Consider the following 27,037-nt stretch of genomic DNA (forward strand, 5'->3'; position numbering starts at 1 on the left):
TCCCCATTCCTTGGATAAGGAGCCTTGGCACCTTACCTAGGCTTTCTAGATAGCAACATTGTTCCTCTGATTTTCTAGGTGCCTAAAAGTTAGGCACTGTAACACTCAGTGTTGTAATGCTTTTGTCCCTCTGTGGATTGCACCTGGCACCCAAGGCAGCTGGCCTGTCGGGTCCTATTCCCTAGAAGTGGTACCAGACAGAGAGTCTGGGCCTGGGAAGCGTATGCAAGAGGCCACAGCCAGAGATTGTGATCGAAGCTTACCCATAGCCAGCATGTGGGTCCAAGCACAGCTGCTTGGTGAGCATCCACAAGGGAGAGCTCAGCCAGGATTATGATACAAGGTCATTTTAATATTGCTGACCCTCACATGTAAAAAACCTGTGCTGGCATCTCCTTTGCTGGAAGAATAGCCTAGAAGTATTTATAATAAAACAGAAATAATTGAACAGAACCATTAAATGTGGCATTTTTTACTCGATTTCTATTTCTTGCATTGTACTCTTTGTAAAAACACCAGAATTCTAGCAATTTATTATGAATTTGCATCCACTCAAAACCTGTTATCTTAATATGAATGCTCTTATTGGCAGAACATTTGTTTACAGTTTCTCTTTTAATTGCTGTTCATTGTTTGGCAGTACTGTAGGGCACCAATAATAAATGTATTTCTGCTAAGCAGATGCCTCATGCATGTATACATTAATAAAAAGCGAGCTGAACTGTGGACATGAACCAAAAACTGGCTGATCCGCAGCAGATTAGCTGCCACTGGCTATGGCAATGGATTATCTTCATGCCAGCAATACTTACAGTTGTTCTTTTGATCACACACCCAGTTTCAAAGTCTGGTGGAGATCTGCTTGTGTTGAAGAGCCAAGTCCCCATCACTACAAAAGGTTAAGAAGCAAAGCAAGAGCAGGCCCTAAGCTCCTTTTCGTATACATTTGCTTCTGCAGCCTACTCCTTGTTATGCCTTTCTTGTTGAAAGAACAAGACGAGGTCATAGAGAGTAATGAAGGCAACAAGATGTACACAAAGGTAATCTAGAGCAAGCTCAAATGAACCAATTGCATGTATTTCCTTCAGATACTCATGCCTCTAGAATTGGCCCCTTCAAGCCTGGGGAAGATTACATCGGCCTTGCCTGTGCTGTGGCCATTCTATAGCTATCTGGAATATTTCATTTGCTAAGGCTATTGCTGCAGGACATTTCGTGAGCCTTCAAAGAGTTAAACACATCAAAAATAATGCAACAGCCACATTTCTAGTCCCCCCGGAACAAAGCCGTCTGACTTTCCCTTAGAATTCTTTTCTTTGTATTGATTAATATTTCATCCTGCAACACATCCATTTGATTCAGGGGAGAAAGTTTGGTGAATAAAATGATTTTTAATTTACTGTCACAGGAGGAAAGCTGGGTTCGGCATAGATTTCGGAAAGGGCTGTTTGGCTCAAGCAGCGAGAAGAGGTGAATGTATCCACGGCTGAATCAACTGCAGAGTGGGGATTGTGAAAACTGCACACAATGAGGCAATTCTATAACCAGCAGGACCACGCACATGATACTGGACTTTAGCCTCCCTGGCAACAGGTGAGTGGTCTGTTTGAGAAGGTCAGTGTCACTTTCTGAGTTGCTCATGGATTTTAATTCCAGAAGGAATCTTTATGATCATTTACGGCTTGTCTTCACAGTGTGGTAATGCACACTACAGGAGTGTGAGTTCTAAAGCACACAGAAATGTTACGCATTAACTGGTCCATGTAGACCCTGCTGGTGCACACTGTAAGTTCCCAGCACTACATTAAAAAGCAGTAGGGAACATTTAATGCACACCAGAAGGTACATAGTCCATTCATCATAAAGTCATAGAATTGTAGGGCTGGAAGGGACCTTGATAGATCATCTAGTCCAGCCCACTGTGCTGAGGCAGGACCAAGTAAAACTAGACCATCCTGGACAGATGTTTCTTCAACCTGTTCTTTAAAACCTACAGTGAGGGGGACTGCACAACCTCCCTTGAAAGCCTATTCCAGGGTTTAACTGCCCTTATAGCTAGAAAGCTTTTCCTAATATCTAACCTAAATTACACACCTCAGCCTTCTTGATGTCATCTGTTATTACCTCTCCTTCCCCGCTAAATAGAGGATTTACACTTTCCTTGATCTTTCTCTTGCTCCTAATCTAAAGAGCCTGTTCTTATTGTCTTTTATGTCCCTTGCTAGCTGTTACTCATTTTGTGCTTTAGCCTTTCTGATTTTGTCATTATACACTGATTTTTGCCCCTGAGCTATTCTTTTATACTCCTCCTTAATGCACAGCACATTAGTCTGCTTTTGAAATCACCTCCTCATAGTGCTCATTATCCCATCTTGTAGAAGAGACCCTAGTCTGCATAACACAGGCAGTAGAATTTCACCCAGTGAATTCTAGAATTCTTAGGACTGCTTAAGGCCAACACCTTTGCATTGGACCTTCATTTCTCCTGGCTGGCTAGGCCAGTGGGATCACTGGTGGTTGAGACTGTCAGTCTCACTCACAATGGGGGAGCAGCCCTGGAAACTCTCAAAGAGAGAAGGCAGGCCATAAGAAATGCGGGCTTGTTAGTTTTCTTATAGTTTTCTTTTGCTTTCGCTGCAAATAAAGTTTTCCAGCTGCATGGAACAATATCATACTAGGTCATTTTGTGTTGTGTTTCCTGATCTCCTATACTGTGTGATGTTAACCTTGCCAACAGAGTGGATAAATGCTCAGAATAAAATCTTAGTCTGCACCATATTTAAGGCTCCAATCCAGCAAAACACTTTCTCTTATGAGTAACGTTAATCACATAACTTTGAAGTACATAAGTAGCCCCATTCTCCTAAGAATGTACACTTTCAAATCATCACTCAGAGGCACATTATCCACGAGAGAGACAGTTCTTTACAGTTTCTACTGTTCTGATCCTATTACTTGAGCAGGCAAGGTAGCATTTCAACCCCTGACTCTAAAATATAGGGAAACTATTGTCTCATTCCAGAGAGACCATACCACATGGGTACAAACTTGAGTAGCCTATAGAGCTTCAGGCCGTGTCATATGGGCAAGCAGTGAATGGACATGGTATCAAAGCATCTGAGAGAGATATCTGGAACAACAACACTTTTTCTGTGTGCTGATGTTTTTGATGTGAGAGGTGTATTTGGAGGGAGATAGCTGGATTCACTGGAGAGGATGGAGGTGAGAGAGATGGGGCACGGAATGAGCACTTCATAACACTTACACATTCTGCTTTACCAAAAGGCATCAGTAAGATTTCAGAACAAATTAATCTCTGGTGGAGTTGGACCATGCCATGGACCTCAGTGGCTGGGAAATTTGGCTGTTCGTGTCAGAGAGAGAAAAAAAGAGGTGGAAACCCCAAACAGCTCTGAGTCCTTTTTCTCCTACGTAGGAAGCATGTAAGGAGCTGAAAGACAGCCTCTGAACAGTACTTTCAACTTCTACATGCCTCTTACATCCCTCAAAAGTACCTAGAGACACAGCTGAAGGGAAAAGGGAGCGGTGCTACAGAGAACACCCCAATAGCTCTACTAAACTTTATGCCTCCACTTCTAGGAAGCAGCTCCGTAAAAGCGTGTGAGCAAGCGAATGGGGGGAGCTCCAACATACAACTTCTTAGTTTGGCAATATTTTTTCCTTTCTTCAAAAAGTTTCAGAGAGATGGAAAGGGGACGTGGATGGAATGGTACATGGGATCCTGCCCTTGTGCAGCACAGGCTTATAGTCCTTTCACTCTTCCCTATGTTTGGAGGAGATAGTTACCTTTCCTGAATGGACAGGCCTGAGCCTCACATTCATTTGTATCAATAAATGAGGCTAGGCATGTTTTTAGTTGACCAGACGAAGTAGTTTTTTTAAATTAAAATTTATATAAACATAAAAATCCTACAGGGCTGGCTGTTTAGAACAGTGTGAGGAGCATGCCCTTTAAGCCAATTGACTACAGACCAAGAAGCATCTGCAGGCAGTTCCTGGCAGGGCTGGGCAACAAAATATAAAATGTCAGACACCTGGCTGCCACAACATGGTGAACTTTACGGCATCTCTGGAAACTGCCAAATTTCACAGTTCCAAAGTTTACAGGCTGAGCTGAATGGGCAGGTCACACCTCTCAGAGCTATTGGTTCAGGCTCTCTGAAGACGCAGGCTGATGATACTGCATTGGTTTACATATGTTGCAAGTTTTTGAGATTATCTCTGCAACCATAAAGGCTAAAATCTTAATTTTTTAAAATGAAAGTCAGATTCTGGAGCATAATGCTGCACTGGGGGTGGATTCTGCAGCATATTCCTTAGCTGTGAAATCATGGAATATACATGGCCTTGAACATAGTACACCCAAATGTGAATACAAATAAAATCATATAAATTCTGTTCTATATACAGCCTTCCAGTCACAACCCATGGGACTTAGTCGGAGTATCTCCAAATGGCAGTGCCAGTCTCTTCTGGTTCTTTCCAATGACTTTGGATCAAACACCCTCCATAACACTCAAAGAAAACCAATTTGGAATCATTATGAAAGCATGAAAAACCCTATCAAGGCTAACGTTCAGCTTACACCTTTCTCTTCAAAAGCATCTGAGAGACATTGCCAAGAATAAAGTATTATAGAATGCAAAAGACAATCTATTGAGCACCATAGGCTGCAGACAGCACATGAAATCGCCATGATGCTCCACTCCCTTCTCTGCTTCCCTGTCCAATGCTGACAAAAACCATTATTTATAATTTGCAGTGGGATCCATGTTGTGCTTGGTGTTTTCCAGACATACAAAGAGAGAGCCCATGTCCCAAGCAATGCTCAATCTAAGGATGGACAGAGAGAAAAATAGCTAATCAAAGACCAGGAAAGGGGGGGAGGGGAAACAACTGTGATTTTCTCTTCTGTTCAAATCTGTGACATCACATCAGAAGTGAGTGACTTAAATGTGGACAGAGCAGGGACTTTGCAGATGAATTCAGAGAGTTTGATCTATGCACGAGGACCGCATGACAGACACAGAGGTGATTATTTGGGAAAACGTGACAACAGGGAGAGCCAGGGCAAGAATGCCGACAGGGTGGATGAGGTGATGTGAATGAAGCTTGACAAAGAAGAGTGGCAAGGGCAAATTTATGTACAGCCTTGTAAGAGGTGACCAGCAGCTTAAGTTGAAGTTCTGATCTGAATCATGTATTAATTTGCAGTGCTTTCTCTCTCCTTCCCCCGGCCTCCCCAAACCCATCCAAATGACAAGGATGCAGCAACTATTTAGGAAATTCTGTATCCTCTATGGTTTTCATCTGAGCGAGTATTTGGAACTAATATTGCTGTTATAAACACTTAGAGCTTGCCCAAAGATGCTGATTTGCTTCCTTTTAATCTTGCCTATTTTCTACTTAAGTTTTTTTTTTTAAAGAATTATTTTAAAAAGTTACTTGTAAGGAAAAGAATTTTACTTTCTTTCAAATGGCGCTCCATCCGTTATGGACACAGTGACAAGATTTTCAGAAGTGACCAGTGATTCTGAGTGCCTCAGTTTCTGGGTGACCAACTTCGGGTGATTTTCAGAGAGCAGACAAGCCACTCTATTAAAATCAGGCTCCTTTACGGCACCGCAAGTTGGGAGCCCAAAATCACAGAAGGTTTATAATAAAAAGTATAGGAGTGTGTCTGTAGGTATCCTCTCTGGGGAACTGGAAGCCACACTTCTCCAGCATCCTGCAGCGTCTGACACTCTACTGGATTCTTCACTGCTCTTGATTTTGCAAATAACTGGGATGTCCTGGTGTGTTCTTTCTTTAACTGCACCAGGAGACTGTGATCTTCCCTCTCTGTTGCAGACTGCTCCTCATTATCCATGCCTGTGTTGCTCCAAGTTAGATTACTGCAATGTGCTCTACTTGAAGCTACCTTTGAAAATGATCTTGAAGCTTCAGCTTCAGTGGCAGGCTGGAGCTTCCAGATAATTTTCAAAGGTAGGTCAGTGTATATTCGTACCAGTGGGTCTTGCTCTGCAATGACTACTACCAATGTTCCCGCTATATTTTTTTTAATCTTAGTTTTTTGGTACAGGGCAGAATGCAAACTCCACTGAGCAGTACATTTTTGTCCTTGGGCAAGCTTACACTTTCTTTTAAGTGAGGCATATATATGGGGGGCCAGGGGCGTTGTATGTATGGGGAAGGGTGTAGGGAGTTGTATGTGTCTGGAGTGAGGAGAGAGGGGGGGACAGGTGTGTGTGTAGAGGGGGGTTGTGGTGTGCACTGTCAGGCTGTAGCTCCAGAGCCTGCTGACCTGCATTGATTCTTAAAGGGCCACATCCCTGCTGGGGCTGCGCAGAAGAGAGGTGAGCGGCATGGTGCCTATCCTGTGCCGTACATACAGGATTGCTGTGCAGCCACCCAGTTTACAAGGAACATTGGCCACTACAGCAATATTCTGGGAAAATTTCCCCCAGAGATCTGACTAGATCATTAGACCTATCAAAGAAACTGGCCCTAAAGAATCCACACCAGGTTTTATAATGAACCAGGTACAAGCTGGGAGTGGGACAGGACTTGTGGAGTTTAGTCACAGCTATGTGGACACCCACCTGTGTAGACATATTTCTCAGAGCAGTAGTTTTGTACCATTCTTCAATGTCAAATCTTAGTGCTATAACCTAGAGAGCTTTCAGTAACCTGTGACACTACCGGATCCTTCAAAGCTGCACCGATTCTGGGACCCAGTTATTTGGTAGATGCATTTCCAATTGAGAAGCCTGGCCTTTGGAATCTGCTCTCCCTCATGGTTCTTCAGAACCCGTGTTTGGTGATCATCAGGGCATAGCGTCTTGTTCTTTGTTTAATTTGGCTGTTGGTTATTATTACTATTTGTCATAAGGCAGATTGATTGATGGGCTCTCTGCACTGAGTGGCCTGCTGAGATGATTTGAATGTTTCTCTTGGTTTTAAACAGGGATGTGGCATCTGGCTACTATAATTATAGGTGCAACAATACAAACATCAATAAATGAGTAAATACATTCACAAGGCCAGATTCTCAGTGGGTGTAAACTGGTGTAGCATCAAGTGTAAACTCTTCATTAGAGTCATGCTGATTTACACCAGCTGAGGATCTGTTTTATAGGGAAAATAAGGAATAAGCCTTTACACAGAAAATCCACATTCTCAAGGAAGTGAGAGATTTTTCAAACATCTTTATTTGAAATGCTGCATTACAATATCCTCACAAGATATGCAGCTAACTCATTTGTGGGGATCAATACCACACCCCCCATGAACAACGTGGGCATGTCTGCATTACGAAGTATTCACAATTCCTTTTTTTTGAAGACTTGGTACTGTTCTACACTGAAGGTCAGGCAGACTGGTCAGCAAAATGAAAAGCTAGGGCCCCAGATAGTATTCAGTTCACGTGTATCTGCCAATTTGTTTTGTAATTGCACTGTTATTTGAAAATGGCAAAGTTGGAATTGAAGAGTTTCATCTGTGTACTTTACAGCTCCAATGCAGATCTGCCAGGTCTCTTTATATGCCAGCATACATAAGGTTCTAAGATCTAGCTTGCCAATCTAGTTAACCAGCCACACTCTAGCATGCATCATCCAATTTTAGGGTCGAGCAACCCACATAGCTAAAGCATTTGCAGGCACCATCAGAAGCAACAACTGTGCTCTGTAAAATGACAAAATGCACTCAGTGTTCCAGTGCTTCTTTACTAGGACATGGCAATATTTATTTAAAAATTGTAATACCTCAGGTGCTTGGCACCTGTTCGTTTTGATTGCAAGAAAGCCCAGGGCAGGAGCTTTTTAGTGAAGTTAAAATTGGTTCTTCAGGTTATCAAAAGGCAAATAAAAAAGATCTGTAAGTGGGAGTGACGGACCACCACTTTCTTGAATCGGACTCCCATCTGACTCTTCACCTTGGCATCTCTGACAGAGCAGCACAAGACATCAGTTGAACAGTGGTTGGCAAACTTGACGTCATTTACACACTGTGTGGCAATGAGCAAGTCCCTTTACCTTAATATGCCTTAGTGTATTCATCTGTAAAAGACAACCAATAATGCTTCCTGCACAGGTATGGTTTGAGGCTTACTTAATGTCTTTGAAAGCAGTTTGTGATCCTCAAAGAAATAGCATTTATAAAATGCAGACTATTTGTATTATTTTATAAGGTCTAATCTTGAAGTGCTTGCTCAGTTTTTTTCAGTGCATACTCAAAAAAACCCGAACAAAACAAAATCTGAGCTTGACTTCAGTGGGAGTTTTGCCTTAGTAAGGACTGAATAAAAATTAAGCAAGGACTTCAGAATTTGGCTAAGTGTTAGATACTAATATTATTAATTATTGTTGTTGACAACCAAATAATAATTAATTTCACTGTACAGTAGATATACCTTGGTTTCAGGATCAGCTATGATACCTGGCGAGGTCACTTTGTATGGATTTGTGCAATCTTAGCACTTAATATTTTGGGTCAGATCCTGACTCCTGCTGCAGCTGCTTTGTGCTGGTCTTCCTAGAGCAGGGATAATCAATTATTTTTTGTCAAGGTCCAAATTTCTTGGTCAAGGTCCATATTCCAGAGATAATAATAGAAAAACAACAACAATAATGATCATAATAAGTAAATAAAAAGATTTGGAGGTCCATTCAAAACCATCTGGTGGTCCAGATTTACCGTGTGGTCTGCCTATTGAATACCACGGTCCCAGAGATTCTCCAACAGAGTTACCACAGCCAGCTCTATGCTACCCCCTCTCATCTTTTCCCAGTATAGGGGTCATTGCCAGAGCACTCTTGTGTAATTGCCAGCTGCCTGAATAGACCCTTGGGGGACTGTTGCTGCAGCTAGTGGGAACATTTTCAGTGAAATGAAATTTCATTGAAATACGCTGTTTCCTTGAAACCAAAACATTTGGGGGATGAGAGGTGAAGAATGCAAGAGCCTGAGACTCTCCTGTTCTAGAGCCTGGTGGTTAGGCACTGCCTTGGGACATGACAGATCCAGATTCAAGTCCCTGATCTGCTTGAATGAGTGATCTGTAGGACCCTACCAAATTCATGGTCCAGTTTGGTAAATTTCATGGTCATAGGGTTTAAAAAATCTTAAATGTCAAGGTTTCAGATATTTTAATCTGAACTTTCACAGTGTTGTAACCATGGGGGTCCTCCTGACCCAAAAGGAGTTTGTGGGGCACGGCGGGGGGGGGGGTGTGTGTTGCAAGGCTATTCTAAGCGTTGGCAATACCGTGACCCCCCTAGCTCTGTACTGCTCTTGGAAGTTACACTGCATTCAAAGCTGGGCTCCCAGCCAGCGCCACGCAGAAGTGAGGGAGATAATACCATACCATGCCGCCCTTACTTCTGAGTGGCTGCTAGTGGCAATGTGGCCTTCAGAGCTAGGCTCCTAGTTAGCAGCCATGGAGCTTTCTGCCGCTGGGGAGGTTCCCAGAGATGGGTCTGACTCGGCCCCAGGAGCGGTCCATGCAGGGAAAGAGGAATTCCCATCCCTCACTAGCCCAGCCAGGACTAGCGGCTGGAGTCCGGTGCATGGTAGGAGACCCTGACTGGGGCGCCCCCAGCCCCGCCCCTCCTGGCTCTGGGCTCAGGGCTTAAAGGGGCCTTGGGCTGGCTGTGTGGGGAGGGGTGACCACAACAATCCCGGACCACAGCACCCTGGGCAGTCACCCACATCACCCACCCGTAAGGCCAGCCATGCCCCGCCCAAAAAGTGACCACTCCCTCCATGCCGCCCTCACTTCTGCGCTGCTGGTCGTGGTGGCACTATCTTCAGAGCTGGGTGCCCAGCCAGCAGCCGCTGCTTTCCAGCCACCTAGCTCTGAATGTACTGCAACCCCCCTACAATAGCCAGATTTCACGGGGGGGGACCAGATTTCACAGTCCATGATGAATTTTTCATGGCCGTGAATTTGATAGGGCCCTAGTGATCTGGGATGAAAAAATTTGCTCTGGATGAGGCCTAGCAGGGAATTGAATTTGAGCGTCCCACATCCCCAGCCAGCACCCCCAAGTCTAGGACATACACAGTCTGTTTCGTTCCAAATTACATTTGATTTTGTTCCAAAAACCTTGAAAGTTGCTGCGAACTGGAACTGTCCTCCAGTGAGCTCTGCTTGTTGCAGCCAAGAGCTAATCCACTCTTTGTTGTCTGATCCTGAAGCCTTTATTCCCACGAGTAGTCCCACTGCAGCCTTTATTCCCGTGGAGTAGGCCCACGTCTACTGAAGGTCAGCAGGACTGAGTCAATGATGAGACTTTTTACCGAACCTAGACATTGATGTGGGTATCCAGTCAAACATATACAGTCCCATCTTACAATAGGAATAATCACATGATTCCCATTAACTTACTTAGGACTACTCATATGGGGCTGAGATTTTCAAAGAAGCCTATGGGGGGGGTGGTGCTTAAATCCAATTGGAATTAAATAAGGAGTTGGTACCTAATTCCCTTAAACTCCTTTGACAATCCCAACCATAAGGGGCTGTAGGATTGAGTCACGATTTCTAGAAAAAGCACTCTGTTGCAAAGTCTGATTTTATATATGTATATATTTGCAAAATAAGATGAGTGAGTTTTATTTGTTTTTTAATTGAATCATAGAAATGTAGCGCTGGAAGGGACCTGGATAGGTCATTTGGTCCACTCCCTTGCACTGAGGCAGGACTAAATCTTATCTAGACCATCCCTGACAGGTGTTTGTCTAACCTGCCTAGGAATCTCCTCCAATAATGGTGATTCCACAACCTCCCTAGGTAATTTGTTCCAGTGCTTAACTACCCTCACAGGTAGGAAGTTTTTCCTAATGTCTAAGCTAAATCTCCCTTGCTGCAATTTAAGCTCATTACTTCTTGTCCTGTCCCCAGTGGAAAAGGAAAAATGCAATTTTCACAGGGCCTTAATACTAAAGATTCTAGGTGCTACTGTAATACAAATAATAAATTCTAACATCCTAGACCAAGTCCCTGGATTCTGCCATGAGACCACAACTAGATGCAAGCAGAATAAAACAGAATTACCTACAACAACACTTTCAGATTCAGAAGCTTTGAACAACCCACCAGTTAATTCAATGATCAGACTTTTCAAAATATCTCCAACTTCAGCACACCTGAACTGACTGGGCTCATATACAGCAACTCCATGTTCAAATTCAAAAATGAATCAAAAAGCAAACAAGATCTAATTTAAATGACAAAGCGCATTCTCAATGGAGCACTCAATTGTGCGGAAATAGGTAAGTCGTAGCACATAACAGAAACACAGGAAGCAGAATTTCAGAGTATTATAGATGTCAACCTCTGGGCAGATGTCCTCCAAACTACACACACCGCCACCTCCTCATGAAAAAAATTCCTGTAGGAAGTAATCATGTTTCTTCCTCTTTATAAAACTTTTTACGTACTTGAAAACTGTAATCATGTCTTCCCCCCCTCAGTTTTCTTTACTCCAAACTAAATAAACCCAATCTTTTTAATCTTTTCTCAAAGATAATGTTTTCTAGACCTTTAATCATTTTTGTTGCTCTGCTCTGGACTGTCTCCAATTTGTCCACATTTTCCCAAAATGTGCTGCCCAGAACTGGGTACAGTACTTCAGATGAGGCTTTTTCAGTGTTAAGTAGAGTGAAAGAATTATTTCTCATGTCTTGCTTACAACACTCCTGCTAATACATCCCAGAATGAAGTTTGCTTTTATTTGAAAAAGTGTTTCATTATCTCCTGACTCTGACCCCCTAGTTTCCTGAGCAAGCCTGACTCTGGTTCCTGACTCATGGTTCTGATTTCCAGTTTGTCTCCTGCTTCTGACTGCCTGGTATCCTGACCCAGCTGACTCCTGCCCTGTGACTGTGGGGTCAGGCTCTGACTATGAGATCTGGACACCCACAACCTAGCCATGAAACCCTGGCTCTTTGGCTTTGTGACATGAGCCAGCAAACCCTTCTTGCTGCTCTCCTGCTTTTAGCCTTCCCTCAGAAACCAACTACAGCTTCTTCCCAGGACCTTCCTCAATCTCCCTACTCTCAGACAGCTCTCACTTGCCCTTTACATTCAAATTGACTGTGTGTCCTCTATGGTAATCCTCACTCACCAGGTCCCATTCTTTCTAGGGCCCAGGTTCCCTCTTTTAAGCCCAATTTGGATGGGTCACAGGTGCACTGGCCCTGCTACCTCCTAAAGGGCCAGTGTTACCCCGTGACACTTCCACAGCACATTAGTCAAAGCCAGAATCTGTCTGTCTTTAGGGAATACTGCAAAAACTTTCCACCATAACAAGAATTACATTTAAAACATTGATATCCCTATCTTTCTAACTCCTCCCCTCGACAATGAAAAGAAAAACAACTGTAACAAATATATCAACCAACCAAATTCCTAACTCAAAACAAAACAAAAAATTTACCCAACTAGAGTTTTAATCCAAAAAGGGAGAAGAGCTGGAGACTCCATAAACTTCACTAGGGGCTTTGCTGTTGCTATTGATTTTATTTGGAATGACAATGATGGATGGCAGTATAAAACCGAAAGATAAATAGGGAAATTTTGATAACTGGTTTTCTTGTGATTCTAAGGCTAAATCTTCCCTACATGCCAACCCCTACATGATTTTTTGCCCCAAATTCTATGAGTATTAAACTATGACTATTACACTGTAGTTGTGAAAAATCATGCTTCTGAAATAAAATTCACATCTGAGAAGGACAAAGAAATTAAATGAGTGTACCACATACAGCTTTGATCTGTTTGACAAGCTAGCCGCCTTCACTGTGGGCCTGTCTATACTTGCTACGCTATGGGAGCACTTCAGACATTATCTACGCCACTGGGAGGGATCCTCCCTCAGTATAGGTAATCCACCTCCCCAAGAGGTGGAAGCTAGGTAGATGGAAGAATTCTTCCATTGATCTAGTGCTGTCTACAGGGTTGACTTAGGTCGGCTTAACTACGTTGTTCGGGGTGTGGATTTTTCACGCCCCTGAGCAACTAGCTAGGTTGATCTAATTTTCTAGTGTAGACCAGCCCTGAACTGTGTCAGATTTTCTTTTGTAACCTACAGCATGTCTGTGAGATGTTGGTATTGTGACTGAAATGTTTGCAAAAAGATGGAAAGTTTCTGAAGTAATTAACTTGAATCCTAATTCACTCTTCTGTGATGAGTTCCAAAGAAGGGAAAAAAAGATATAGTTAAATTGATTTGGTATGTGAGGTAAATTGAGGTTGTTAAAAGGTACTGAAAATAGACTCTGTAGGGAGGCATAACGCTATAGGAATTACTATCTATTCACTGGTTTCAGAGTAACAGCTGTGTTAGCCTGTATTCACAAAAAGAAAAGGAGTACTTGTGGCACCTTAGAGACTAACAAATTTATTTGAGCATAAGCTTTCGTGAGCTACAGCTCACTTCATCGGATGCTACTCTGAAACCTATCTATTCACTGATATACAGATGTCAGTTAGTAACATTCTGTTCATATTATGAAAAGTAAAATTACTATCTGTAAACTTTCCCCACATTTATCACATCTAATAAAAAATAAAGAGAACATTGTATGAGGGTCCAATTCTGTCCTCAAATATGTGCACAATTCTCATTAACTTCAGGAAGTACTAGGCAAGCATAGTATATCTTGTCCTAGGTTGTTGTTTGTTTGTTTTTTGGTCCTGTGGCTTTTTTGGGAGACATCCATAGTGTGTATTGACAGTCTTCATTCTGTTTGTTAGTCTGCAGGAGGTCCAAACAAAAGGGAGAGAAGTTGCACATTAATGTTTCTGAATTGAAGAATGAATCCATCACCCTTTTAAGGTATGGTCAAAACATAATCATATTTCAAGAATCACCTGCCATATCCCCTCACATCCACCTACCCCAGGACTAGATCACACTACTTGCTTGCTGCTCCCACTTTGCCTGGGTATAAATGCACATCTCTATGAGACAGTGGAGAATCAGGTCCACAGTATATACCAGACTGTAAACTATATCATGCAGATTGTGAAAATAGAAATCCAAGCAGTGTAACATAATGATGACTGCCCCTCCCTCCCTCTCCTGATGTCAGTAGGGCTGTAGGGAGTTTGATCCAATCAGAAGAGAGATTGGCCACCCATTTTGGTTGTGGGGGAAGTGACATTTTCCTTTCCTGGTGGTGGCATACCCCAACTGCCTGTTGCCCTTACTCACCTTGTTCTCCATATGCAACGGGGGGTGGGGGGGGCAAGAGGGATTGTAGGTAGCACTGTGCCCATTCACCATAGTGTGCAGTTGGTTGGTCTGGCAGAGATGGTCAACCTGATTCATCAGCCTTCCACACTCCCCTTACTCTTTAGGCCCCTTCTGGGTGGGCACCAACTCTGGACCCTCGCTTACAGCCTTGACTACAGGCCTGCAACAGTGACAAATAATTGTGCATGATGTGCCAAATTCAACCCTAAAGTCACTGGGCACTGTTCCCATTGACTTCAGCGGGTGTTGTGCCTACTTAGTCCCGGGCTCAGTCTGGCTTGGAGAGCGCTGGGTGGCTGACAGTAAGACCATGACCAGGACTCTGTGGGGTTCTTTTGTTTGAAAGCTCTGGATAGGTGCCGGGAGAACAGCTGTGTGCGATGTTGCATAACAAGGGCTTAGAGATGAGGCTGGTGTTGGAGCCTAGAAAAGAACATTGAATGCTGCGAGTAATGAACAGATGAGCTCCAAGGGAAGTCAAAAAAGGATTTTCAAGAGGAACATATTGAAGTGCTGGACTTTGCCACATCCCAACAAGTGAAGAAGCTTCCTTGGTAGAAAAAGGGGGAAAGGAGTGGGTGCACTTACATCCTAATCCAGAACTCACAGAAGTCAAAGGGAGCCTTTCCACTGATTCAGTATGCTTTTGGACAGGCCCACAATTCTGATGATCTGCTGTGTACCTTCTACAGACACTGTAAGGCAGAAGATGGAGCTGCTCCAAAACAAAACATGAACATTAGTGTCCAATAAGTTAGTATTCATGTTCTAACATGTCTGTGCACAAGTTCATGAAGCCTGGGGAACACGTAAGAAGCAATAATAAAGGCTGGAGACTCTACTTTGTTGGGCCTAATTCATAGCTGATCAAATGCTCAGAGTTATAGGAGAGACTGAAAGGGAACAAAAAGTGGAGAGTATATGTGAATATTTACCAAGCTACAATTTGAAAATGAAGAATGCGATGGTGAAATGTTTATGGATTAAGATACGAAAAAGAAAATAGAGATATCTGCAACAGACTAGCAAGACTGGAAGAGAACAAGAGCATCAAACTGTTGGACCATCCCCCATGGTACATAAACTAGATATTGGTTGGGTACTTAATACAGCCAGACATCAAAGAGGTTCCTAAATTACACAGAGAATACTTTATGGTCCTACCAGAAGAGACCCTAACCTGGATTTGACTCTTAGCAATAGGGGAGGAACTGATATGAAAATCTGAGAATACTGAACTCAGCACAGTAAGGAATGTGTTCACTCACTATGGCTCTAGAAGGATGTTAGATGTTAGAAAAGCAAATGTTGTAGAATTAGGAAACAGAATAAGGTACAGTGGGAGGAAATATTAAATACACTTGTAAGGAAGAAGGCTGGGAAATCCTAAAAGACACCATGATTGTAAGGTGTCATGCAGTACACTATGATTCTTCTACAAAAGAAGAATGCAAGAGCCACAAATTGACTGATGTGGTTTTACAATCGCCTGCTCAAAGATATACGGTTAATCAAAAAAGGAATGAAAACAGAAAGGTGAGAGGCAGCCAAATAAGAATACAGAGTCAGCTAACACTTGTACATAATGATAATGAAATGCTAATCCAAAGGGTTACGGGGAATCAGAAAGAGAGAGACATGGATTTTCGTGTGTTCACTTTAATAAAAGGGTAAGGCACTCAGATATGCAGGGTAAGACCAGGTTGGGCCAGGATGTATGAAGTGCTGTCCGAGCATGTAAAAGTGTCAGGTGTCCTTCCTGCTAGGCAAGGGAGTGAGGGGGAGAGGGGGACAGGGGGTGTGTGACATCAGGCCTAGTAGCATTGAGCTGCAAGTTAGAATAGGAGGGCAGCAGGAGGGCATGAATGGAAACAAAGAAAACGGTGCTCTCTCAGGCATAGGGGAAAGAGAAGAGGCCCAGCAGATCAACACAATTGAGGTGCTAGTCAAAAGCGGGGGAGGGGGCTAACATCAGCCATGATGAGTAATACTTTGGGACAAGGGATTGGAACCAGGGAGAAGTGCAGAGATGAGCATGTCTGATGCCAAGTTTCAGTATGAGTATGTTCTGTGTTAATGCTCTGATTAGAGATGTGTAGTACCTGGGAGAAGACAGATTGCGTCTGAACTTTTCAGCTATAGTCAGATAGTTCAAAGGCCAGAATAGCAGGAAAAAAAACAAACTCTACTTTTCCAACCAAGCCAGAGCAAGCTGTGTAGCAACTTTTAGAGCCTTGCAAACTTAACAGCAACAGTTGATTTGATTTGATGAGGGAGAATAAATCTTACAAATCACACATGGGTCAAAGGCAATTTAATTTACCACAGTAGGGCTTCTGAAAGAAAGAAAGAAAGAAAGAAAGAAAGAAAGAAAGAAAGAAAGAAAGAAAGAAAGAAAGAAAGAAAGAAAGAAAGAAAGCTACAATTTCATTACTTTCTTTTGCATAAAACACAATGTCATTTAACTTGATTTGAGGAGGCAAATGTCCTCCCTCTAATAATTGTTACAGCCTTTTAAATGCAAACTTAGCTGCTGCTTCTGTCTGGACCAAGCAGTTTAATTTTCAAATCAATCCTTCACTTAATCTCAAATTATATGAAAGATATTTGCATATAAACTATATGAATGGGGACCTGGTTGATTAAAAAAATTAAAAATGTCTGGAATTATTCAAACATTTTGCTGGAGAGAGTGGGGTCAAAAAAAGAAAAAAAACCACCATCAGCCCAAACCATCAGAGGGCAGTGTGCAAAGCTCTGAGACAAACAAAGCACATGGCACAAAAGAGTATAAACTAAGGAATATAAGAAACTTTCCGGAGTTCCTGGCAAGCTTATTGCCATCTCTCAGGATTTTATTGCAAATCTCATGAGATTTGGTATTTTTCAGCTCCACGAGGCAAGTCATTAGGTGAGAATTTCAGCTTTCATTAAAAGAAAAGCAAGTTTCTGTGCCTCATGGTAACAGACCTAAACATGAACACATGACTCAAGCGTAAAAAAAAACCAGAAGGCCAATGAAAAGCACCCACAATTCATGATTTTTAGGCCAAAGTTTTGATTTTGGGGATCCTGATGCATGATTTTTGAACATTTGGGGATGAAAATGCTGATATCTTTAAGTTTTATGTCAGAAACATTAAATGCTTTTTTTTCAGAGTGATAGCCATTTTAGTCTGTATCAGCAAAAACACCGAGGAGTTCTTGTGGCACCTTAGAGACTAACCAATTTATTGTAATTGGCAGAGTGTTAGATGCTTTATGATAAGGACGGCCCTCTTAAAAGTGGATGAAACACCAACATTTAGAATTTACTCTCCATAGTTATATAACTGCTCTGCTGCTTGTGTAAAATGCATAATAGCAGAAAATATGTCACTTGGCCCACAAAAAACAAGCTTGCTTCTTAAAAGGAAACATCAGGAGATCCAAGCATTTGCCATCTTGTTTAGTACAGCTAACACAGTCATTATACATTATTTCAACTTTAGAGATATTTAAATACTCTGCAACTTGCAGGCCCTGCAAATACTCTGATTACTTGCCTTAATCTTGGGTCAAACTATGTGAGCACCCACAGAATGAGAGCCTGTACAGAGCCAATAGCAAAGTCTCTTAGCAAATGGTGTCAGTAATGCATACCCAGATAGCTATGAGTTTGCTTGCTGATGGATCCACTGACAGTTCTGTAGCTGAGCAAAAGTGAGCATACGTCAGATTTGTCTAGGAAGGAAATCTTGTTCTCCATTTGCTGACCTGGGAGATTTGAAATCTGGGACAGCTGATGGTATCATGCAGAGAATATAAAAAGCTGTAGAAGTTGTTGTGATCCAGGCAAAAGAGCTCAGATCAAAACTGGTTAGCCTGAATTCAGATGGTACAGCGGCAAACATGGACTATCCATGCTTAGCACAATGGGACCCTAATTTTAGTGTGGGCACTACAAGAAGTACACTAGTAAATAGAATGGTCTCAGAAATTACCATCTCATAAACATAACATCTGCCTCCAGAAAATACTGGAACAAATATTAAGAAAAAAATCATTGAACATCTGGAGAATAACAAACTATTGAGCAATAAGCAGCATAAAAAATCTTGCCAGAAAAACTTGATTTTTTTTTGACACAATAACAAAGAGTAGGAGATATATTACAGGTATATTCCATTTCAATAAAACATTTGCTATAGGGTGTCTCATGAAATCTTACTTCCAAAATTAACTCAAATCAACTTATATGGGAAAAATGTGGAATGAAAAGTGGCTGTAGGATATTAACAAAAGAGTAACATTCATTGGCAATGTATCAAACACAGGGCCAGTTTCTATCATGATGCAACAGAACTCAGTGTTAGGCCAAGTGCTGTGTAATATACTATTTAATTCTGTTCTATATAGGTTCTTATTCCCCTTCCCCCACATTGCAGTATCTGAGTATCTTCCAGAACCAAAACACATACAAGGTGACTTCTATTGACAAAATGACATCTGCCCCCTGCTCCCCACATTTCTTATCCCTGTGGGAAATTGTATGTGATTTTTTAAAAAAATTATTTCTCCATTCTTATAAATTCTAATAAATTCTGAGTTGCTGTGTGTGGTTAACACCTTTAGTCATGGCCTAGGAGTAAACAGCATGCTAACGAAATTCACAGATGATACTGAGAATTCAGTTTGGCATTAACCCTGATCTAGCAAAGCACTTAAGTTCATATGTAACTTTAAGTACATGAGAAGTCTCATTTGAAGCTGATGGGGCTACTCATGCTTATAGTTACGCTTAAATTTGATGAGGAATTAAAGTAGCTTCAGGTTACATTAACTTCTGAGCAGAGGCTCCTCTGCCTTGGGGAAGCCCAATCCAGGGAAGATTCTGAGACATCTGCCTCAAAGCCAGTGCAGAAGCACAGGACCTTTGTGCAGATGTCCCTTTACCTCATCAGATCCTCTAGATCATGGATGATATGCAGACAGAACCTCATGTGTATTCCACTGGCTAACCTTGCCCTCCTCTCCTTGCCAACAGGGGTCTCCACTCCTTTCCTCTTCTGTGGCCTCCTCCTTCAGGTTTTACAGATGGCACCCCAAGGGTAGTAACAGAAGCCCCCACTGATTGGGACAAATAAAAATAGACTGGGGAAAATACTAGTAATTGTGCCATAAGGTAAGGAACAATCCAGCCCTGCAGGGAAATGGCCTGAATGTCCTAATAGATCTGAACAATCTATTACTTTATTGACTTGAGGGAGAAAAAATTTCCAAAAAACACCCCAAACTCCACTTTCTTTTCTCCCTGAAGGGAAAATTTGGTGCGCTAATCTCTACATCATTATAGATTAATAGCTGTTTTTGCCCTGTTCATTGGTGGTTTAGTTTATTATGTTGGTTTCTAAAAATACTTGAAGAAACAAAACATATGACTGACCCGTGCCCTGTGGCTTTCTTCCTCATGTGAAAACTTCAAAAGTGTTTCTCTAATGATTCTGTAACATGACTGTTGACAACAAAGGATACAGTTTTACTTGACAGGGAATTATTTGCTCTCTTAAAAAAAAAGGAATAAGTAGGTAAAATAGCTAGCGGGATAACAGCAAATGATGTACAAACATATCTTCTATGCACTCTAGATAAAGGACAACGTTAAGGCTAGTAGGAATGTTAAGGGGCGGGGTAGGGACGGAGCCTAGGGTGGAAGGGGCAGGGCCAGGTGCAAGCCTCCCCAAACGGCAGGGTTCACACACCGCCCATGGTCTTATCCTGTCCGTACAAAGCCCTCTAGTACTATGGTGGGGCATTGGGTCAGCCTTCCCTCAGAGGAAAATGTGACACCTACTGAATTGTCAACATCACCTCCTACTGGTATCTAGGTGATCCTTTCGAAGGGGATGCTGAAATGACGAAGTAACATTCTCTTAAAGCAGTCTGTTTTGCAGGTTTACTCCCAGTTGGAAAGTCCCTCTTCAAGGCCTTGATTCAGCACTTAAGGATGCCCCCATCTTTAAACACGTGAGTTATCCCACTAATATGTGCTTAAGCCTCTTGCGGGCCTGGACTCTAACAGTTGACATTGGTCCTGTAAAAGTCAGGCTGGGTGACTTTTTTTTTAAGCCCACATGAACACTATGGTATTAAAAAATAAGCCTGAATGTTATTAGGAGACTGTTTTTTAAAAAGGAGCAAAAAGGAAGACAGGAAAAAAAGAAAATGAGGGGGGAAAGATGGTGACTGTGGATCCGAGAGTGGGCACAATGAAAATTAAACACTGACTGAGTATGAAAGAAAAGGAGCAGAGAAGGGAAGGAAGAGACATTTAATTTAAAAATACATCTTTTGTATGATGTGTAGGGCACTTATTTGTGCCAGCATAGCTTTTGGGGAATGTGCTATCCCTAACACATAGCCCAGGCCTCTCTTTTAGCTACAAAAACATTTTAAAAATTGAATCTCCCTTGGAGAAAGAAGTGGATTAAAGTTACACAGGAAAAAGTTTCATAAATCCATGCTAACTCAGTGAACCCTCAAATTAATTTGAGAGGTCTGCAAAACCTCAAACTCCTTGAGGTTCACTTATTCCTTCTTTATTATATAAAATGAGTGACTATAAAGTCCCAGTATAATAAAATCTGGATTAAGCTGTTGCAGCATTTAGCAGAGCCAAATAATTTTGCCAAGTTGTTCTTAATACTTTTTAAATGAAAACACATACAAAAAATGTAGAACAAGAATTCAGGAATCATAAAGGAATACTGCCAAGCCTCTATCATGGGAGAGCTGGATGGCACTCATGCCCTAGAGATCCCAGAATAAGGCAACGTATTCACTGGTCAAACAGATCGTTACCTGTCCAGCACAGTGGCACACTGCTACCTGTCCATGTTTTTACGTCACCTAAATCTGAGTATTACAAGTCTGAACTCTTTCGTCTGTTGAATTTAAGCTCAGCTCCTGCCATCTGATCTGCATGGGCAGACCCCTACACTTGCCCAGAGCCCCGCTGAAGTCAAGGGATTGCCTGCACAGATCCAACTGCAGCACCAGAGCCTTAGGTTTTAATAATTGGGACAGGGACCAGGTGCTCAATCCTATAGCCCTTATTCACATGCATAGTCCCTATTCATGCAAATAGTCCCCAAAAAATACCTTCAGGATCCTATGAGTCTCTTTATAAATCAGGCCTGGAATGCACTTCCCTCCCTCCTTCCTCCTCCCCCCCCAAGACAAGCCAGATGGTGAATAGTTGGTTTTGTTGTGCCCTGGATGTTGCCCGCAGTACCTATCTATGGTGCTTGGTGCCTCCTTTTCTGAGCCCCTTGCCTCCCTGGCCACCACCAGACATGTCGGCTAGGTTTACTGACAAAACTGCATCCCATTGACATCAGTGAAATTGCTCAAGTGAGTAAGAGCTGTAGCATGGGTCCCTATATGGTCTTCTATGTATACACTGAGCACACCACTGGTGCTCAACAGTAACAAAGAAACACTGGCATTGCCAGACTGAATCAGATCCATGGTCCATCTAGACCAGTATCCTGACAGCAACCATGGCCAGCATCAACTGCTTCAAAGCAAGTTTCAAGACACCTCTCATTAGGCAGATTTGGGATAATCTGTTACCAAGGAAGTCTTCTGCTAACCCCTACTTGGTACAGATTGGCTTAAACTCTGAAACATGATTTTTTATAACCTTTCCAACTTTTTTAAAAAGTATTTACAGTTCCACCTCTGGATAGAAGGCAGGGGGTTGAACTGGGAAGGCACAAATAGAATCTTTTAAACTTTCATTTCCTAGTTGAAAACCTTGCAGAGTTTTGAAGGGAAATAGTGGTTTTACCTCTGATACAATATTGGGCCATATTCTAGGTTTGGATATGAACATTGGGGTCCTGTTGACTTAAATGAAAAAGTGAGAGTCTATCCAAAACCAGAAAATGGCCTGTTACAGGGTTTTTTTGTTTTTGTTTTTTTACCAAAAAGCTTCTCAAATATATTTTTTTAAATCTCTTACAAAAGTACTGAAGTTTTTATGAAACACAAATCTTCTCTGGGTTTTCCTCTCCCGAATTCATAGATTTTTAAATGCCAGAATGAACCATTGTGATCAGTTTGTCTGATCTGAATGTGTGCAAGAGGAGGAAAATTCCATTTCAAGTCTACCCATCAATAAAAGTTACATATATATAACGTCTGGCAGCATGAGTGGATTTTTCAGTAGTCCACAAGAGGGAGTTCTAAAGCTAAGGGCAGTTCTTTGCATACCTCTTCTCCATTGAGTTTCCCCTGCATCAGAAACCAAATGAAATACTATAAGACAAGCTATGCTTATGCTGAACGGACTGGAAATGGACACTCATAGAAATACCCCCAAAGAAAGCCAGTTCTTGCAACATTTCCAGGCCAGTTCTGCAGACCCAAGTTTTTCCAATAGTTGGCTGAATATCCAGACTTTCAGGTGCTTATCTGATCTGAACTCCCCAATCTCTTTTGAAGTTTGCCCTTCACCAATTGCATCCTGCCTCTACCTGCAGAAGGAATGGTCAGTAGGTAAGGAGGACATTACAAATAAGTTTTGTAGCTCCAAGGCTACTATTCCCTGTTGATCAATATGGCATATATGCACCATAAAAATGTTGCATGATATTTATAGAACAGGGCTCTGATTGTTAGGCTTTATTACATTGTTGTATACAAATACTTCTTTGCAAACGCAGCAGATGAGTACAGAACACAACAGTTCAAACTCAGCTTTTTATTTTTAACTGTCTCCAAAGAAATTTGAGCTGACCAGCCAGACGGTAAATTATTGGCAGTTTGACACTGAAGTCTGGTCTGGTCCTATCTTAGAATATTTGCTGTGGTTCCATATGATATCAAAGTCTAATTTACAGTGCAATCTATGTTCCTTTACAGGACCCAACTCTGTTCTCAGTTACACAAGAGTAACCCCATTTACTTCAGTGTGATTGTGAGCATGTAAAAGAGCAGAATTTGGCCCACTGGATTTATTTCAAGTTCACAGACATTCTGTAAAGCTTTGCAATTAGGGTTGAAAACTTTCTGCTCGCACAAAACCACCACCTTGCACCACCCCCTGACCCAACCTCCTCTGAGGCCCCACCCCTTCCCTGCCCCTTCTCCGAGGCCCCACTCATTCCATCCCCCCTCCCTCTGTCACTCGCGCTCCCCACCCTCACTCACTTGCTCATTTTCACCGGACTGGCTCAGGGGGTTAGGGTGCTGGAGGGGGTGAGGGTTCTGGCTGAGGGTGTGGGCTCTGGGGTGGGGCCAAAAATGAGGGCTTCAGGATGCAGGGGGGGCTCTGGGCTGAGGCAAGGAGTTGGGGTCCAAGGGGTGTGAAGGCTACGGCTGGGGGTGTGGGCTCTGGTGTGGGGCTGGGGATGAAGGATTTGGGGTGCAGAAGGGGGCTCCAGGCTGGGGCTTTTGAGGGCTTTGGAGGGTGGGAGGGGGATCAGGGCTGGGACAAGGGGTTGAGGTAGGGGAGGGGGTCAGGGGTGCAGGCTCCCGGCAGTGCTTACCTCAAGCAGCTCTTGGAAGCAGCGGCACGTCTCTCCTCCAGCTCCTATGCAGAGGCACAGCCATGTGGCTCTGCACACTGCCCCGTCTGCAGGCGCTACCCCCACGGCTCCCATTGGCTGCGGCTCCCAGCAAATGGGAGCTGGAGAGAGTGCTGAGGGTGGAGGCAGCGTGCAGAGCCCCCTGGCTGCACCTATGCATAGGCGCTGGAGTGGGGACATGCCGCTGCTTCTGGGAGCTACAGGGAGCCTGCCGTAGCCCCGCTGCACCGCCAACCAGACTTTTAAGGGCCCAGTCAGTGGTGCTGACCAGAGCTGCCAGGGTCCCTTTTCGACCATACATTCCAGTCAAAAACCAGACACCTGGCAACCCTATTTGTAATATAAAATGACTTCATTAAAAATGATTTGCAATCAAGCTGAAGAGTAATTGGCATAAGTGAGAAATACATTAAACTGGAATCTGTATTGACTGACACAAACTATCATAAAATGGCTGTTGTTTCTAAGGAAATTTTGTCAAGAGTAACACAAATGTTAAAGTTGTAAGACACTCCTCGAAAGAAAAGGAAATCCCTAGCTAAAGAGTAATCACTCTTGCTTTCCACATAGCAGACTAGCAGTGACATGGCATAACCTTAATAAACATAACCAGGCTACCACTGCCAAAGAGGTATGTGTGACATGATTTTCACTTCACTGGCATGCATGCAACATGACAGAATGACTCTTACACTGCTTTCCTTTAAAACCTAACCAGCTGGTAGCAGTAGACACAACTTGACTGTTGGTCAACACAGCAATTATATGGTCTTTGTTCTACTTGTGATTTGTGACATTTTTGGTCAATATAGCCTGGATAATTAGAAATGGAAAGGGGATCCAAGCACAAAGTTCAGATCCAGATATGAATTCCCACAAAGGTGGGGGCAGTGTTCAGACCCAGCTCTCCTGGTACAATTCTCCTTGGAATAATCTTCTGGAATAGGTTGAGACCCTGGCTTTCAGCAGAAACATAAATTTGTTTCAGATAATGTTGTTCCCCGTTAGGATGATGATGTTGATGCCAGTGGACCAGTGAAAAATCCACACCCCTGAGCGATGGAACTATACTAACCTTAACCCCACTGTGTAGAAGCGCTCAGGGAGGTGGATTAACTAAGCCAGTGGAAGAAGCGCTCTCCCATCGGCTCAGAGTGTCTTCATTTAACCACTGCAGCAGCCACGCTGATGCAACATTTTAAGCATAGACATGCCCCCTAGCTAGTATAAATTGTCGTAACTCCATTGACTTCAATGCAACTACAGCTCGGCATCAGGATTTGGGCGGCTGTGCACATGCTTGCCAGCTGAAATGTAGGCACCTAGGGGACTTTACCAGAGGAAATACAGGCGCCTAGGGACCTATAAGATTAGGCAGAAGCTGAGCAGGGGTTTTGAGGATCTAAATTTTGGACTTAGGAACCTCAATCCCTTTGTGGATCTAGCCCCTGGTGAAAACTGTGCACCTTTGCCATGCACAGTGATATGCCAAAAGTCATGTGTTCAGCATGAGGATTCCCCGGCATTAAAATATTAGAGAGCGTCAGCATTCAGTACAGAAGACTGAGGAAGAGGAGTTGCAAATCATACATTTCCTCTGAACGGCTTTCAGTGCAATGTTCAAAGTGTTTCCCTAGCTTCCCCCAGAGTCAAACTGAAATATGTTTGACAGAGTCTGTGTTTGTGATTAATTGCTGGAAGGCTCTTGATGACATCATTATCTGAACTTGCCATCGTCCAGTGCACCATTAACTTCCATTCCTGTGAATGAAAACAGAGAGATTAATTGTGCTTTGCAAAAGACAGCACATTTGTTTTATAATCTAGCTCCTTGTAGAGTAGGGTTTAATATGTACTGTAAGATTCAGATTTGTGTTTGCTTTTCCACAGACTTAGAAATAGCTCCCAGTGGTACTTCATGATGCCAATGTAACAAGAGAACTTGTATTGACACCATCCAGGACCTGAAATGCAAGAAGACCCAGCTCTTATTTTGCCCCCAAAATGGTTCTCTTGAGCATAACAGCCTGAAAAAAAGAAACACAAATATACCATAAATACCAAGATAGTCTAGTCTATTCAGATTCCTATGGACCCCAGGTTCATGAGATATCCATAGTGGGGGAGGGAGTTAAACTATATTTTTAAAAGTCTAGTCATGCAATATCATGTACTTTATCAAACACCAGCAGGCTCATGCACTCTCCATTATTTCCCATTCGGGATTTTGTTTGTTTTTAATTGTTTTTAATAGCTCAAGGGTAGGGGTTTCAAAACTTTCTGGGTAAGCCAAGAGCACAAGTCAGTCCCCTTAAAATGCAAAGGGGCTTGTGCTCCAAACTTGCATAGTCACTTTTGAAAATCCCACCCGAACATCTGTTTTCCAAAATGTCAAATGCCCCTCATTCTTAGCATTGTACTAATGAGCAGATAACAGAGAACATTGAAAACAAATGCTGAGAAAACCAAGATTATGAAGGTAGGAAACTGGACAACAGATGCAAAGGTGTCTGTGGCTGGAAAAGAAATCAAACAGGTAGAAGAGTTCTGCTATCTGGGGAGTGTGATGACATTTAAATGTGGCTCCAATTAACATATTCATACAAGAGTAGGAAAAGCAAACACCATTTTTGGAAGGATGAACAACATCTGGTCAAACAGACCCCAAACTAATGTCAGATTATATCATGCAATTGTACAGTGCACAGTACTGTACCGAGCAAAGACTTGGACAATGACAGTGGCTCACAAAAAGAGATTGGAGGCTGCCCATCACAGATGGCCAAGGAACATATTAAACAATTCATGGAAACACAAAAAAAAACCCAAATGCAAGCGTGAGGGATCTGGCCCAGCAGGACATGTTAGAAAATGTTATCAAAGAAAGACGGTTCAGGTGGGTGGGACACGTATACCGTATGGAAGATGGGAGACATGCTAAGCAAGCGTTGAATTGAGTACCTGAGGGAGAAAAGAGAAAGTGAGGAGGACCAAGGAAGAACTGACAGAAGACAGAGAAAGAGGATATTGAATATGCTGGCATCACCTGGGAAGAAGTACCATAACTAGTGAGTGACCATAATCAATGGAGGAACTGCATTGCCCAATGTCAGTGGTATAGGAGGAACTAAGGTCTAAGAGAAAGTAAGTTAACAGGAATTGTGGAATATAGCTTTCACT

Source organism: Lepidochelys olivacea, assembly GCF_965140295.1.
Source record: "Lepidochelys olivacea isolate rLepOli2 genome assembly, chromosome: 1".
Lineage (NCBI taxonomy): Eukaryota > Metazoa > Chordata > Testudines > Cheloniidae > Lepidochelys > Lepidochelys olivacea.